We start from the raw sequence: 13046 nt of genomic DNA, 5'->3' as shown, positions 1-13046 counted from the left end.
CCTGCCCTCCATAGGCCTGGCTGCAGTTAAACCTTGTGTCCTCCACGTGATGCTGAACCGAATCAGATTCTGCTTTTAGTTGTTCGATCAAATTTTCCTTCCTTGAGCTTAGAAGGCGCACTTGGGACTTCATAGTAATTGCCTCCCCACGCTGAACTGCTGATACCTTTATTGGATTGGCGTAGGGTTTCAGAGGACTGTGTTTAACATGCAGTGAGCCGCAGCAATGCAAACAGCTCCAGTGTTTAAACAAGCATCCATTAGGCCAGGAAACAAGACAGTGCCAGCCCATTTGGTGCTCTTTAGTGCTGGCAGCCTAAGGTGAGCGGTGCAGCAGGGCTTGCGGGGCGGGGGCAGGATGGGGGAGACACGAGTGCAGCGTCAGGAAAACAAGCAGAGCATCTCTGTAGGGCTGTGAGAAGTCAGCGAGGGGGGGGGAGGAACTGTTGCGACTGGGGACATGTGCAAAGCTCATTAATATCTCATTATGTTCGAATCGCAGTCTCCCAGCAGATTGGCATTAACATGTGATGTGCTGGAGGAAGGGGCTACGGGAGAGCGGCAGGGATATTTTAAGCAAGCTATTTTATTTTTTTTTCTTTTTCCCTTTACATTGAAGAAGCGGAAAAAATAGTGCGCGTGAGGCAAGGTGCCAGCAAACCACGATGTTTTGTGCATCAGCCCAACACAGTACGCTCCACCAAACGAGAACGGTGCTCCGCTGGGCTTATCATAGTACCCACCAGCATCACGCAGTATTTCTAATAAACCTCCTTTCTTTTCAGGAGTGCTTAACTCAGCTGTAAAATTTGGCTCAGCGTGAAACTTCCAGCATTCAGGAGCTAAGCCCAGGATTAATTCCCCCTACCCCAACCGGACGGATTGGGAGTGCTGGGGGTGCTGTGACATTTTGCTTCCCTCTGTAAGTTCGTAGAGAGAATGATGTTGGAAATACTTTTTTTCTCATGCTCTTATACTGAAATAGCTTTTGTTTCATCCTTAGCTGGAGCATTGCAGTCATTAGCTTATCAGCTGATAAGCTGCAGTCATTAGCTTATCAGCTGACATCAGTGCCCATACTGGCTTCTGCAGACCACATACATTTTTCTGATAAAATCTTGGCTGCCATGTTACCAGGCAAATAACCATTAGTTTTCAGGCCAGTTATTCCTTGATTCTATAGACCTGAACCTATAAATCTTCCGAGAAAATGAAAGACAACTCCCAACAACGGCTTCCCCAAGGAAGAAAAAGCATTCGGGGACTTTTTATAGCAGGCTCTCCTCCCTGTGCTCACAGTTACTAATTGCCTGATTTATCCCGGGAAACTTCCATTGAGAAGACTCTAGGCAGGAGAGGGACAGAAAATGAAGTGCTGTTGTGCTCTGCAGCACTGGGCTTTCAGGCAGGAGGCTGTTTTACTGACATGTACCAATGAAATCTATGTTTTTTGCTCTTCTGCAGACAGATAATCATTCTACTATTGCATACAAAAATCATTTTAATAGGTGCTCTATTTGAGGAGACATTTATAGCCAAACTGTAAGAAAATCATTCTCATTCAATTCCTTTTGTGCTACAAGAGCAAAGCAACGGTTAAATTAGCTCTGACTCTTACAAAATGCTTGCAAGCCTATAGATCTTGGTTCAGACTGCATATTATGTTTGAACTTCATTGCCCAGGCTATTTGTTATGTGTTTATCCTTCTTGGTAAACTTTCTTGTACTTTTATGGAACAATATTGGAGCCCTCCAGTGGCCAAACTAATCATTCTGAGGAATGGAGTTCAAGTTCTGCCAGGGAGGTCGATTATTTTTCTCTATTAAAAAATTAATATTGGGATGTTTTTGTATGCAAAATTTACAGAGAGTTTATTCAAGTCACAGCGTCTTATGTGAAGAGTGAGGAAAGGCAGGAAAAAGTATGAGTAGTCTCTTTGCATAGCTAGGATCTCCATGTATTTATTCTTACATATTTTCAGGAATTTAATGAGCTGATTGTTTAAATAAATTCAGTTAGATTACATTTTCTGAGAGGGTTCCTTTGTGCATATAAAGCAGAGAAAACACATTTGGGGTAGCATGACAATTCACGTTTCCTTTCCTCTCTGTGCTGTGACTTTCAATCTGCGGTGTGGCAGGTCTGCTCCCCAGCACGGTCTGTTTTCTGTGCACGACGTTGTCATTCCTATGAGGGGCTGCAGCAGGATGAGTTTGGCTTTAAGGCTCCCTTGTTGGCTGCTCCCGTTCACTTTCTGCCCGTGATACCCACTGTACGTGTGAAATAATAGATTTTATTTATACTGTATGCCATGGACACTAGTAAGAGGGCTATATTATGAGTTCTCCTCGTAAAGAATGTTGAGGTCCCCTGGAAAAGCTGACAGCTAAAGTCACCCACACGTGTCTCCTCTCATTTGGTGTGACAGTTACCACAGCTCTTCCTTTCCAACACGGAGCACCCAGTGATGCTCCCTGGGAACCCCAAATCGGATAGGTAGGTCACGGTAATGTTGGAGTTTGGGGGGGAAGCGAGAGGTGACCAGGGGATGAGGAGAAAGTGTGTTCATTTGTTTGTCTTTCACTAGTGTGACCAGGGTCTGATGCTGAGTCCACGTCCAAAAAGCAGTTAAGCGAGCGCTCGAGGTTGTTATTCCTGCACTGCCTCATCTTTATTCAGGGGTCACTGGAAATGGGTTTGTACCACTTGGTGTTACAGAGCTGCAGCTTTATAAAATCATGTATTGCCACCGAAATGCTTCAGGATGAGAACACTCAAGAGCTGGCAGAAAGGGGTTTCTGTTTGTTTGTTGTTTAGTGAAAAGCTTCTAAGTGGGTTTTCTTCTGCAGGCACTGCAGATACAAGAACAATTGTAGCGGAGCATTTAGCCCAATATCCTCCCTGCAACCCAAGTCAGGAGGCAGAGTGCAAGGAGCAGAGCATGCATGGTGTCAGCCTTCCCCAGCACGCCTGCCCCTCTTCCCCCAGCACCACTGTAAAACCCACTGGGTGAGCCCAGCTGTCAGCAGTTGGCTTTTGCAGCCCCCTGTACAATCAAAGGCTTCTTCTTATTCTTACAGGGTGGGGTGAAAATGAGGGAAGCCAAGCAACTGAGTGAGCTGCAGCAGGAACTTGTTGCTTACGCTGCAGATAGGGGCAGGTTGTGCAAATTCCTCTGGCTGGCAGTCGCTGGGATTCCTGGAGCAACTTGCGGCACCGTTTTGCCTTCCATGTTTTGCGTGCGAGTCTGAGAACTGCTGCAGGAGATGGTTGCCCAGCTCCAACTGACTTTTTGAGGGAGCTGCTAATGAGGTCAGTTTTTCTCATGGCTTTTCCAGGACCCGTGAGCACCAGCAGAGCAGGGAAGAAAGCAGTCGGATAGATGGATGGGGAGAGGCCAAGTGCAGAGCACACGCTGAGGGTGGGAGCAAGAAGTGGCCTTGTAGCTGTAGGAAGGAGGCTAATGCTCCGGAGCCGCTTTGCTTTCTGCAGTCATGTAGCTTATGTGTGAGGCACAAACTGTGAAAATATGGGAAATGGTGGCAGGAGAGGAAGAGTGGTGGGAGCAAGCGTTCCCCCACCTGCCTGGTGCACCTTTCATACCCATCTCCAAAGCCTCCCATTACCACCTGGAGCTGCTGCCGCCGGTGCTAGCTTACCGCTTGCTTTCTGTAGCCTCCTCTGACGGCTTCCACCACCCAGACGAGAGCTTCAGGGGTCTGGCAGAGCTGCGGGAGAGTGGAGGAGGCAGGCAGCCGTCGTAGCTCTTAGCTCCTCATGGGGCAGCAGCTCTAGAGCAGCTTTATCCCCAGGGGCTCCCGCCTGTGCGTGCCTTTACGGAGAGGCGCTGTGTGGGAGCTGGGGAAGCCGGAGTGCACGGGCTGTGTCTGGCAGCCCTGCTGTGCTGGGACCGAGAGGCCAGTCTGCACGGTGCTGTGGTTTAGTCTGGAGCTCTGTGGTTTGAACTTCTGCTAGACAGTGGCCGCTTCGGGAGGCGGCGTTCCCAAGGAGGGCACCGTGCACTGCTGCAGGACGTGTCCTGTCCCCTGCATCTCCTTAGGGAGCCTCTCGCCCACCGTCCGTCTGTTATCTCGCTGCCTGGTAAGGTTTCCAGGTCCTGTACTGAGAGAACAGCCTTGGGTAGTTTGTGCTGCTGTAGGGAACACTGAAGGGAGAAGAATATCTGCTGTAGGTTCAGGCACGGCAGTGCTTTCTCGTTAGCAGGGAGAGGAGAAGGCTGCCACCACTTTACTGATGAGTCAGGGAAATCCACTCCGCCTGCAGCGGGGAGTGCTTCTGATATGATTATTGTGGTTCTGAACTCGGGGTCTGGCAGTACCAGGAAGCTTTGGGTTTGGCAAAAAAATAAAATAAAATGTGACTTCTGTCCCCGGGCATACCGAGACCATGGTCTCCTGCAAATCCTTGCTGCGGCCACCAGGATCCAGAATATTCAGGGTCGGTTCTCGGCTTGGTGCCTTCCACCTGGCCTTGAAAAAAGTCACTCCGGGGCAGCTGTGCATTTTAAAGCTGGGCCCTTAATGTAATTCTGAAATATGCTAATTGCCAGCCTTTTGTTTTCATTTGACAGTTTTGAAAAGCTTAGAAGAAAGGAGGAAAAATAAAAGAGTATTGTAAATAGCCCTAGGAAAAACCTCAACCTGCTGCCCATCTAATTTCCTTTATAAACAAACTCTCGTACTAGGGAAGCTTTATCACCCAGCAGATTTGCGCACAATCCTGTATGCCTGATACCTAGTCGATTTTCCATCTTTTCTTGAGCGTGCCTGCTCATTGTTGAAGTTGTTACTAAGGTTACTACCACTGTTATTAAATAAGGAAGAAGTGCTTGCTTACCCCAAAGCTTGTATATATTTCCCTGCTATCTGTGTGTCTAATTAAGCATACTTTTTCTCTCTCTCCAGACTGTGCTTAGACCATCATGGTTATAACGCTGCTATTTATCTGTAATTTAAACTCACAGTGCCTCCTACTACCTCTCCCTTTATCCCTGCCTCTTTTAAATAGTCCAGAAGTGATTACGCATGTAGATAATGAAGCAAGAACTTGGACCTGCACAACTTTTTTCTCCCCTTCGCATTGCAAGAAAATAAGCATCTTTCCAAGAGCACATGTAATACCATAATTATAGGCCAAACTATGAAGATTTCATTTATTTATTTTTTTTCTTAGAGTTTGGTGGGACAAAACTGAAGCCTCTGGAAATGAAGCTGGAGGGAGGACTTGACACCACACAGACAGAAATCTTAATTAAACACAGATGTCAACAGCAGTAGCATGTAATTAGTGCCCTAACTGTGACTGGGCAAGTAATGGTGGTGGCTTGGGGAGGATCCAGATGCAGGCATCTGACTGTGGATGCCTCCCTTTGAGCTAGTTACCGAGGCTGCCTTTAAGGTCGGTGAAAAAGAAAGACACTTCTAGAGCGTGACTTATGTCATCCCTATCCCAGCCTGGTGTAGGGGATATGAATCGTGGCCTTAAGACTCCAAGGAATCAACTCGTTCTTGCCTGCAGCTTTCTTATGGTGCCTACAGGAGTTTGTGGGCTCTTGCTGTCCTGGTTGTAATATGTTTTTTTTGTTTTGTTTGTGCTTTGAGAAAATGTAAGATATTTTATACTCCTATTGGCTGGGCAGAGAATTTGAGAGATTTTAATTCAGTTCTAACCGTGCTGCTGAGTTCATATACAACTTTAGGCAAGCTCCCTGCTCTCTGAAGTCAAATGCAGAGGTTTAATCTGGGTTTACATCTGAATGGCAGACAGCATTTAAGTGCTACATGATGGTTTGTATTTCTTTAGGCATACCATTTTTTTTTCTATTTTAGATTTAGCCCACCTGTGTTCTTCTCTGAGACCCAAATCCACTTAATTCTGGTAGTAGCCCAAGAGCACTTTATCAGCAGACTAACAAATTGGAAGTGCCATGATCCTAGGTGGCTTGTCACTGCTAGGACAGAAGAAAAAGGTGGGAATGCAAAGTCTTTTAAGAAGGAAAAATAAGATGCCCAGTAGGTGAATGCACAGCTGGTTTATGGTGCGTTTCTGTGGCTTATCCAGCAACAAACTGTAATGTCTTGTGTTTCGTACCTCTGAGGGGTTTAGTAAAGAACTATGGTGCTCTCTGTGACTCAGCCTTGGATCTGGTTTACCTAGAGCATCTAACAATAGAAAATATTCCTTTGTCTTTGTTTATTTGACACCGTTAAAGACACAAGCTCTCAGAGGTGAACAGGACTTGAAATCTAAATTTTGTTTGGATTAACTGCTAATAAGTGCTTAGCAGGCCTACATGGCTGAGACACAAAACCATATGAATGTCATGGCAGCAACTACATGTGCATGTGTGGAAAATACAGGGATTATTTTTCTCGGCCATCAGATGAAAAAGGTTAAAGAAAAAAGCATTGTGCACAATGGCCATGCACATAGCTGCAGTTTCTTCCTCTGGAGGGCTGTTTTCAAAACACACAAATAGATTAAAAAAAAAAAAAGGTTATCTGTTGGTATGTTGGTGCACGGCCACAAGTAACTGGGAATTTGGCCTGTTTAGCAGAGCACTGACCACCTCTCTCTTTGTCAGCGTTTATGTTTGTGAGGAGGCATCTTGAAGCACTGTACACCCTCAGGATTTTTGCAAACTTTTCCTGCCATTGCTACAGCTGAGTTCAGCTTCAGAACAGCGAGCAGCTTGGGGAATTGCCCTGCAGGCAGGCTGCTGCTGCGCGTAGGGACACTGTGTTGCTTTGGACAAGCTCTGAGTAGAACTGAGCACCTATATATATAGGCGTACCTGTGTGGCTTAGGAAGGTAGAGATGTGGTTTCCCCTTAACAATAGCTAACGTTTTTTTCGGAAATGTTCAGTGATAAGATACTCTGGTGATGTGGTACCTGCAAAACTTCACGGAACAGCTTTAGGAGGAGGGCAGAGCAGCAAACGTGAGACTCCTCTTCACAAGACTGGTTCCCGCTGAGGTGATCAACATCAAGTGGCAGGTCACATCCAGCCTGTGGGCTCTTCCCCGCCTGTCAGAGTGGTTTATTTAGATTGAGCACAGGCACCTTTTTTCTTGATGTCCTTCAGACATCAACAGAGAAGCGTGCTCTAGGCCAGATGATTTTACAGCACTGCTGGCATTTGCTGCAGGCAGACATCTTTTCTGGATGCCTCACAGCCCATTCCCCAACGCTGGGCATGTACCACCACATCTGTGCCCACGCTGGGCATCATTATCACGTGGCAAGCCAATGTGCATTCACGCTGCTGAGGAAGCTGCTGGGGGCACTGGGAGAAGTGGTCCACACTGCTCACCGGGAGGGCAAGAACGGCCAGGAGCAAATGCTGAATTACTTGGGCAGATTTCCTGCAGCTGCTCTCTTCCCTGGGTGCTCCGGGTGCATGCAGGGAGAGGAGAGATACAGCACGTTGTGCATCCTTTTTAGCATCTGCCCTTTGGGAAGCACGAAGCCAGTGCATATATGCAAATCAACTGCACTGTGCATGTATTTTCAGCCTAGAAAGGGGATGGAATTTATGCTGGGGTGGGACGGGATTTATACTGGGGTGAAGATGGCTGTTATAGAGGAAATAAGGATGATAAGACCCAAGCAAAGGTCTCAGATGGCGTTGTTGGTTGCATAAATTGTTCTTTATATTTTAGAGTGCTTAGGGTGGGCAAGGTGAAGCATGCGCTTTAAATGCTTCGCTGAATCAGAGCCTTGATTTGTTTAAAATCTCTTTTCTTCTTCTTTATACTTCTTCAGTAGACTTAAATGGTGCATTTGCAGTTCACCCCGCACAGCAGGTCCAGCCTTGGGAGTCTGTGACTGATAATCGCCGGGATCTGGGAGACCAGACGAGTACTTTTCCATTAGTTGTTATTGCATGCCTTTGTGAGACTCAAGGTCAGCTTGAGGTGAAGGCATTGAGGCAACAAAGAAGTAAACTTTGTGTGGTTTGCTTGGCCATATTTAGGGCAAAACTGCTATTCACGTTTTTTTTCTGGCCTTTAGCCTGTGGCAAATAGCTCTCAAACAGTGCTCAGAATAATTCACAACGTGTCTAGGGCATCTTGTACAATCTTCTGAGTCCTTTAGTCTTCACAGGTCTTCAAGGATCCTGCAAATTTTTTTACAGTGCTGGCTATAACTTGTACTGAAAGGAAAAGGGAATGTAAAGAAGATTTGTTTCATCAGAGCTAGCGTCCAGCTCTGAAGAACTTTTGGTGCAGAAGAAATAATCTTACCAACTGGACCCTTAGTTCCCAGTGAACTTCACAGGAGCTGAGGGCTTCAGCGCCTTGTATGATTGGGCTATGTAAGACCCCATAGGTTTTGTAAAGGAGTCTTACAAAGCTGCTGCTGCATGCAGTCTTCTAAATAGATATGCAAAGGCAAGGCAAACAAGCTGGTCTAGCATTACTCTTTCCTAGAGATGGATCAAGCTGATTGTACTGATGAGGGAACTGTTTGCATGAAGGGGAAAAAAAAAGAAACCCATTTTGGATTTTTCCAATGCCTTTTCTATTTTAGCATTTTCAGTTAGTTTGTTGTTGTTGTTTAATGGCCTGTACCTTAGCACGCTTCTGCTTTCAGGCCCATCTGTCCCATGTTTCTTCTTTTTTTTCTTTTTTTTCTGTTTCCTGAAAGACATGGCTCAGGAGCATAATGAGAATTAGGACTTGGAAGAATTGTAGTATTACCTCATCAGCATGCCAAAGATTCTCTCCCTGGTCCCCCATCATGGTTGGATCTCCTTTGCAAGGCCTACTGCTCTGTTAACTTCTTTAACTTGTACGTAGATAACCTCCAGTCCTTCAAAAGTATTTCTCCTTGCAAAGAAGTCATCAGGTCACCTATGTCCTCAGACAAGCTGCACAAGCCAGGTGCAGGGGATGGCTGGGGAAGAGGAGACAGGCTTATGGAGAGAAATTCTGGGATAAATTAACCATTTTGAATCTGTTAGTTATGATCCTAATTTATTTTCCACTGGAAGGTTATTTTACGGTGGTGGAACCCAAAAAGGTGACTAACGTGTGGGCTTGAACAGGTACAGTATGTAGACTACTTGACATTCATTCCCATTCTTTTCTGATGGTATCGAACATTTTGCTTAGAAAACCATGAATTGAACTTAGTCGTGTGGAAGAATCCCTGAAATTACTTATCCCGTGTTGTTGTGAGGAACTCCTGATGCTACTTCATGCAACTACGGAATAAGTAACCATGTCGAGGTGAGGTGGTGCTTGTTGGGAGTTAACATACCAGCAAAATGAAAGGGAGACAACTGTACGGTGCGAGTTCAGCCTTCTGATAGCTTGCTGAGAGTCTTCTGCAGATCATACGCTAGACTGGCTTCTGTAATACCGGAGGTTGAATAGGAGCTCACAGTCCTCAGAAACCAACAGGGTGAACGGAGGAGTGGTGGCATGCCTCCCTCCACCATCCCTCATCTCTTCTGTTTACTTCCTCGGCATTTCTCTGAGAATATTCTTGATAATTATATTATGCATGTAGATTGCACCATGGCGGTACTTTGCATGCAACTGGAAGGTAAATCGCTTGCTCTAAACATAGAAGGGGCTCTTTCCTCACAGCGCCTAGGCAAGATTTCAGTCTCTTGATGCTGAAGTCATAAACAGAGCTCGTATCTACCACTGCCTTAATGACAAAGGGAAGCAGAGGCAGGGGCAGACAGCTGCTGCTCCTTCACAGAGTACAATGTCCCGAATGCCAGTTCACTAGGCAGGCAAGGTGGCACAAGCGCACTGAGCTAGCTGCTAGGACTTGTGCCCATCCCAGGATGATTCGGGGCAAGATTTTCCCCAGGAGACAGTTTGTAGTGTCACATAGCAGGTTAAAGAACTAGTGAGGAGGGAATGAGTAGCCGTGGTGCAAAACCAAGCACGGGCAACGCTGCTGGTTGTGGTGCTTTGCTGCTGCTTAGTTTTAAATACGAGCTTCTTGCATTTCTTTTGTACCTTCATTTGCAGATCTTCAGGAGGTATAGCTTTAATAATCCGCAGGGTCTGCTTTTTATCATTAGTTTTTCTCCTGTCCAGATACAAAGCAGATTGGGTATGTTTTCAAAGGGTGGAGATTTATCAGCACAACTCCCAGACAAGTCAATTAGAGGCTGCCTGGCTAAATCCTCATAACACGCTTTGAAAGCATAGCTCCTGCCGTCTGCGAGGACAGTTGCGGGGAGAGCGCAGCTCAGCTGTGCTGTGTGAGAGACGGGAGCAGGCACTGCCAGCTAAGTAGTTTAGCACTCAGGCTCTTAGCACCTTCATTAAGACTTTTGCACAAACAGAGGAGTGCTGGCACTCCGTACGTGACGAGGTTACTGCTTTGCCAGTGTTTACCCAGTTGGGCTAAAGCAGGATTAGATTGGAGGGACCTGAAGAGGAGCAAGCCATGCAGATCGTGCACTCAGGCTGGAAGGCTGCTGACAATGATGACAGCATTTCATCCATGAAATAATTTGTGCTCTGAAGTCCTGTTAAACTTGCCAATAATTCCACATTGAGAAAATTAATTGCATCCATTGCCTGTGTTTTACTCAACAGCCTCCCCGGGGACCCTGCACTCCAAATCTCCTCAAAGCGTGTCATTTAGCATTTCTGCATTCATATTTAAGTTGGAGTTACGCGGTGGGAGAGACAGAAATTACAAAAGGAAAATATTTTAAAGGCAAACTGGAATTGATACATAAGATACGTGCACATATGTCTTCAGAAAGAGCACAGCTGTTTTTTCCCAGCCTGTTGTAGATGTACACAATTTGAGCAGCGAAGTTGTATGTTTTGTATATATTTCTCCACTACTTGTATATATTTCTCCACCCCTGCGTGCCTCGTTAGTGAGGTACTCTCCACTCTGTTAATTCCTACAGCAAAAAATGTCTGTCTTGCAGCAGTGCAATGGGGTGGTTTAGAAGAGTGCAGTAAACACCGGTAAAGATGTTTGTCTTGATTATTTTGGTGAAATTAATATGCACGGGGCTGGAAGTCCTCTGTTATCCCACGACTCGAGCAATGGAAGTACAAAACTTTGCACTGCGATCGGGCAGAATGGTGGAGTCCAGGGGGAGGCACAGATGCAGGCCTCTCTCTTTCTCTCTCCCATCTCCACAGAAACGTGTCTCCTTCCCTTCTCTTGCTCTTCCCTCTCTGGAAGCGCTGGTGAAAGCGCCTGCTGCTTCTTGCTTTTCTCTGCCTGTTCCAGCCCCTGCGAGCATCCCCACCTCGCTGGCTGAGGGTGGGCAGAGTCACGGCGTTGGCCTGCTTTGACTTCACTGCTGCTGTCACCGCGTTGCTCCAATCCAGGATCTTTTTTGCTGCTGTTCCTCCCCGTCCTGTGCTTGACCTCCCAGCGTGATCCCTGACGGCCGGGTGGGCAGCTCTGGCGAGGGCCCTGTGTGCTACCTGCTTCCCATCCAGGCAGCCGCTGGAAATAGGAACTCCTCCTGTCCCAGAGACCCGGCTACCAAGCGAGGAGACGGATCGTTTTCCTCACTGCTGGCTCGTTCAGGCTTAACCAGTGCCCTGAGCATGCTTGTGCTCCTTACTCCTACTGCGGGTGATTTGTTCTCCTGATGACTGCTTGTGAAACCAAGGGCGATGGCATTTCCAGCAGCCCCAAGCCACCCGATAACAGGCAGAGGCCTGACCTCATTCACGCAGCAGAGGTTCCGCAGTGAACCTGCCGAGCTGCACAGGTTACCGGCGAGGTTGGCAGATCAAGGCTGTACCGGCTTCAAACGGATTTCACGATGGGAGCTTCCCCTGTGTTTGAGACATTTCAGTGGCCGACAGGAGCTGGGCAGGCCCAGCGTGGAGGAGCACAACATGTGCTGTAAGTGAGCAATTGCAATCCGAAATCAATCTGCTCTGTCAGGCTTCACCCTGTGAGTTAGCAGGCCTCGGTGCAGTGAGGAAGCTCGAGTAGTAGGGGAGCGGCTGGGCGCACAGAGCATTCCCAAAGGTTGGAAGCAGTGCCCTGTCCCCCGCCTCTGCTTCGCCCAGCCCTTTGTCTGAGGTCAGCTCTGGCGTTTGAAAGGCTGTATTGCTCTCCCCAGCATGACACCTGCAGCAAGATTAATTAAGATTATTAAGAGGCCAGTATGGAGCTGAAGGACCTCAGAAGGTGGTCAGGAGAGGTGGCTGTGGTGCCCTTTGGCACTGATGACTCCTTAATGTCCCTCTGAAGTGGCCCAGCAGGGGCAGGTGAGCAGGAGGTGAGGAATGCTTTCGGGTGCTGAAGCTGGATCTGGGGCGTGCAAACGGCGGTGCTGCTTGTTCCTTATTGATCTCAGGTGAGGTGGTTATGTCTCTGCTTAGGAGAGCTGTCGGGTCAAATCAAATTGCTTAGTGTCACTTGCCAGCAACCCCTGGGACACACACTAAGCTGCCTAAGTACTGTCTGAGTGCAGCACAAGATGCTCAGGGGTGAATTGCTGCAGCTTTTGGGGTGCGGGTGCGGGCTGGAGGTGGCTGAGGTGGGGTGCTTGGCAGAGCCCCTGGCGAGCTCGAGGGGAGGAAGGGAGCAGAAAGGTGGGGCAAGCTCAGGAAAACCTGGGAGAAGAGGTGGCGAGGCAGGCAGACTGATGGGAGGGAAAGCAGAAATCCTGCTGGGAGGGCCCGGGTTGGGTCTCAGCTCTCAGCACCGCTGCCCAGCTGCCGGGTGAGAGCATCTGCAAAAGCAGCCCCAGCCTCCTGGTCTGTGGGCTCGCAGATCCTCTGGCCATCAGCTGGATGTGGAGCTGTGCTAGGCGCTGCTAGCTGTGCTCAACCTCAACAAGCAGACAGAGGATTTAGTCTCTGCGCCTTTTTTTCCCTTTTTTTTTTTTTAATTTTTGAAAGAGCAATAAAAGGACTAAACAGCCGCTGTCCTGGTCACTCCCCATACATAATTGAAATAGCTGCCCACTGAAGTCAGCGTGAGCAGGGGGATGGGGCCGGGTAAGTGGCTCTGACTGTTGCTATAACAACAGCACCTTGGTCTAATTTCTTTTGAAAAATG

The 13046-nt window shown here is 47.6% G+C and overlaps 1 protein-coding gene across 6 annotated transcripts in view; it reads left to right on the top strand.

The window, feature by feature from the left end:
• MAML3 (mastermind like transcriptional coactivator 3) overlaps positions 1–13046 on the top strand; it is a 221452-nt gene that overhangs the window by 120614 nt on the left and 87792 nt on the right. Inside the window, exon 1 of one of the 6 annotated variants that reach the window (XM_066996678.1) lies at positions 797–922. The exons of 4 other annotated variants lie outside the window; for them this stretch is intronic. The gene's annotated coding sequence lies outside the window, so the exon portion shown is untranslated. Of the gene's footprint in view, positions 1–796; positions 923–3115; positions 3314–13046 lie in introns of those variants that run through there. One more of the 6 variants, XM_048074970.2, reaches the window with a different exon arrangement.

Source organism: Anser cygnoides, chromosome 4 (genome assembly GCF_040182565.1).
Source record: "Anser cygnoides isolate HZ-2024a breed goose chromosome 4, Taihu_goose_T2T_genome, whole genome shotgun sequence".
NCBI classification, from domain to species: Eukaryota; Metazoa; Chordata; class Aves; order Anseriformes; family Anatidae; genus Anser; species Anser cygnoides.
Note: the sequence above shows the minus strand (reverse complement) of the source record. Positions and strands in the feature narration are given on the sequence as shown.